The sequence below is a fragment of the Oryzias melastigma genome, linkage group LG2 (assembly GCF_002922805.2).
Source record: "Oryzias melastigma strain HK-1 linkage group LG2, ASM292280v2, whole genome shotgun sequence".
Taxonomy (NCBI): Eukaryota; Metazoa; Chordata; class Actinopteri; order Beloniformes; family Adrianichthyidae; genus Oryzias; species Oryzias melastigma.
In genome coordinates this window covers 21,438,897-21,443,182 of record NC_050513.1, presented here as the reverse complement: position 1 = coordinate 21,443,182, position 4,286 = coordinate 21,438,897, and positions in this window count along the sequence as shown.

Here is a 4,286-nt window from a genome sequence, read left to right as displayed (position 1 = left end):
AAACATTCCCATACATCCTGGTGGACGGCTGTAAAATGCATTTATCCTCTGACTGATGAGGTAGTTTTCTTTATGAAATACATGTTTTCATTTTCTGAATTCCTGTAAACTTTCTCTTTATTTACTTTATTTTTTCTGCTAACATAAACTTACCAATGAATGAATAAAATGAAACAAAGTCATTTCAGTTTCTGTGAAATGTTCACAGTTCTGCTGAAGGCAGAGCGCTGGAGCATGTTTGGCACTGACAGGTTCTGAGAGGGAGTGTGACTGAACCAGCGTGCTTTGGCTCAGACCAGCCTTTCTATGAAACCAAATCAACTATGTTTAATTGTGTAACTAGACTGGAGGCCAAAGCTGAAGCTTTACTTTACATCAGCATTTCTGCAAGAATCTGAAAGTTTTCATTCATTTTTATGAGCACTTTCTCATCTTCCAAAAAGAGAACACATCTGACATGAGAGGGCTGTGACTTTACAGAACCTTTCTCTTTGGTTTTATAAAGTGTTTAACACTCCCACCATGCTGCCCCTCTCTGCAGCTACACTGAAGTCATGAGGGTGACGTAAGAAGATAGCCACGAGGACCATGACAAGGTTGGAGCATGAATTAAAATCAAGGACGTTTCTTCAAGCTGCTCAAAGCAGGACTGCATTGGCCCCGATCCACACTGTTGTTCTGGTTCTGCTGCAGATTTACAAGTGGTCTGAGGGCCTGCAACAGCTGATTGGCTGAAAAAAGTCACACCAAAAATGAATCAGAACAAGACCCAGCACTTCTGACGCTAAGAAGATTTGTGCCAGCTTACATTCTCAGGAATTCCTTTGTACAAGGGTCAATGGGTCTGAAGCTTTCACTCAACGCAGAAAAGACTACAACAACTTGAAACAAAAACTGAAAGTACAAAATGATTAGTGGAGTGAAATTGATCTAAGAAGTTGGTGTTCTGTTAGGGAGACTGTCAACAACACCCTCATCGACTGGAAGTGTCTGCATCTGTTCTGCAGAGCTGAATCTGAAGTTATCAAACATAATATTCTGACTGCAGATTCTTCAACTTCCCAACAGTTTCATTTAAAACAAGTTTGTTTTCATTTATCAGGAACTGTGATGGGTCACCATGTGGTGGTTTCTGAGTTCTTTTGGATGAGTCTGTGGGGGAAAGGCAGACAGGAATCAACAGTTGTGATTAAAATATCATTTGAATAACAGAGAAAGTTTACATCAACAAGTTATCTCCTCTTCAAGGAGAGTGCAATTTTCATTGTAAAACTCTGATATTCTCTGTGTTTATCAGATCAGGTCATCCCACTCTTATTGTTACTGGCTTAACGATGTTACTTCATTATGCCACGTTGTTAACTACAAAGCCTAAGACAGCCCACAGCCAGCGAATAGCCCACAGCCAGCGAATAGCCCACAGCTAGCGAATAGCTCACAGCTAGCGAATAGCCCAGAGCTAGCGAATAGCCCACAGCTAGCGAATAGCCCACAGCTAGCGAATAGCCCACAGCTAGCGACTAGCTCACAGCTAGTGAAGCTCCGCTGATGGAGCCCATGCAGAGACAGGAGAACCACAGCAGCTGCCGTCCCACTACGGCAGCTCTTTCCCTCATCCCACAACGATCTGCCGGACGCTTTGCAGCAGATCTTGCTATGCTGGTGCTATCATAGCGAGCTCTTTCGTTCCAGCTCCATGGACTCAGTCACAGGCTGGCGACCTGTTCAGGGAGTATCCGACAGTCGCTCAACAATAACCGGACAGACTCTGGTAAACCTGCGGAGGTTAAGGGGGTTAAGAAAATGTATGGAAGTTCAGAGCAAAAATCCTTGCATCGCGCCGCCATATTAAAATACATTTTTCTACTCTTTGATGAAGTCACTGAAAGCATCATGTGCCCAAAGCTAAGTCTCTGATTGGTTGACGCCGCACTTGCTGTCGAAATCGCGCCATGGCAGAGTGCATGAATGCACCATTATACAACTCATAGAGGTAAGTCAGGCTGAAGAAGGTGAGCTGCAGGTGTGTCGTACAAACTGTTAGCGCTGTTCAAATGAAAGTGTCCCTTACATGTAACCTGACATTGAGACATGAGGGAATCAGACAGAGAATAGTTTGTGTGGACATCCTACGTCATATCATGTGCATAACAATGCATTCGTGCGCTGGCATAAGGATGAATCATTTCATAACGTCATTTAACTCTTTAACACCTGAGGCGTCGTTGGTTACACACAAAACTTTAACATACAGTAACTTTCCAAAACATTAACCAGATCATTCCAGCAGATTCTGAAGACGCTTTTCTCCTTCAGAATCTGCTGGAATTACATTGATCGTGTTAACGATTACAAAATGACAGTAAGTCAAAGAGCATAAACACTGGAGCTCCGGTGTTAAAGGGTTAAAATGGCTATTCGAGCCTGAAGTGAACTACAGAACACCTGCACTCCCCTTAAGAACCAACCGTACTTCTCTGTGATCCTCACAGGTCCAGACAATGCAAAAACCAGAAACATGCCCACATGGGTGTGCGTGACAAAGGGTTGGCATCAACTTTAGTACATCTCCTCAAAGTTTTGTGCTTGATCTTGCTTCATTTATTCTCCATGTGCTTCTGTGTCTTTGGCGTAAATGAGAGAAGAGGAGAGTGTCTTACCAGATGACAGCATGCTGAAGACAGACGATGCAGAGAGGAGGTTGTCATCGCTGTGTCTGTTCTTCCCCAGGGAAGTGAAGGTATGTTATGTACCTTAATCTGTAGCTAACGTTTGAAACAAGAGTTAACAAATGTGATGATTCATAAAAACATTCACCTGGTTTTCTATATGGCATCATTTTATAAATGAACTGTATCTTGAGTTCTTGAAAATCTTTTCCAAATTTTTTGAGAAATGAATTTGTAAGTTTTAAGTGACCTGCTTCTTTTGTTTGTGAGTTTGTAGAGTTTTCATTCTTTATTCAGTCCACATACACAATGTTTTTACATCTGGTCATTCTTATTGACACAACTGAATGGATTTTCTGTCACACCACCAGCACACAGCAGAGGGCACTGTGGACTTGGTCATTACTCATAGCTTGTCAGTGAGTTCTTTGTTGTTGAGTGGCTGTCTGATGTGTTTTTTAACCATTCCTTTTAACTCACTGCTGCTTCTGCAGAGGGAGACTTTAGTGTGGATGATAAAGAAACAGATTCTGACACCTAAAGTTGTCAGTCCAGCTAGAGTTAGTGTCGCTGGTAAACTACTGAACCACCTGATTATATATTCACAAAGTTACAATTCAAAGTACTACAGGTTTCAATCAAATATCAATATACCACGGTCTGGGTGAGTACTCAATTCTGATTGGCTTAGGGGGTATCTATTAAAAAAGAATGGACACCTGAATAAGAAGTTCTAGTCGCATAGCCTGAATATTCTTATTGCACTGGCCTAGAGACCAGTTGGTGACTGGAACAATAGAAACTTGGAACAGGCGTGAACTTACGTTACTCAATAGTTTATCCGAAAAAATCTGTGTCCTCCAAATGTCTGACGGACATCCCAGGATCTCTGTCACATTTACCAGCAACAGCAACCTTGAATTTCATTTGAAATAGATCCTTGTCTGTCTTTCTGTCTTGTTTATTTAATTGCCTGTTTATAAAAAACTTTATTAAAAATAATGAAAGAAAATATTTGTTTGCAGATACACGCTTAATGGAGGATAGTACATAGGAAATGGTGAATCTTTCTTGCACTTCAAGCAATTTGGAAACTACTTTGTTTCTTTGAAACACATTTTTGATTCATCATCTGGACAAAAACAAACAGTAAAATTTGAACTTTTCCTCTGAAATGATGCTTTAGATCACTTATGCGGCAGCAGAGTGATCAACCGCTGATCACAACATTACAGTTTCAGCTCCTACCCCCCACCCCTCCCACCCCCCACATGTCAAAGTGTCCTTGGCTCAAGACACTGAACCTGAACCCATCATGCCTCTGGTGGTTGTAGTTTGGCTCCAGTGTTCGGCACACATCAGTGTGTGAATGTGTGTGTGCATGGGTGAATGGGTCTATGATATAACTTTAAATTAAGGGTAAAAACACACTCCCATAATGAATGTTGTCTCTTAATTGATCAATTTTGCCTTTTGATAGAGAAGATTTCATTTTACAGATGTATTTTCCTAAACTCAGGTCTGTATGACACCCCCATCAACCAAACGCTGAAGCTAAAAACTAAAGAATAATGACTCACGTTTAAAGGACTGCTTTGAGCTATGACACTGAGTCCC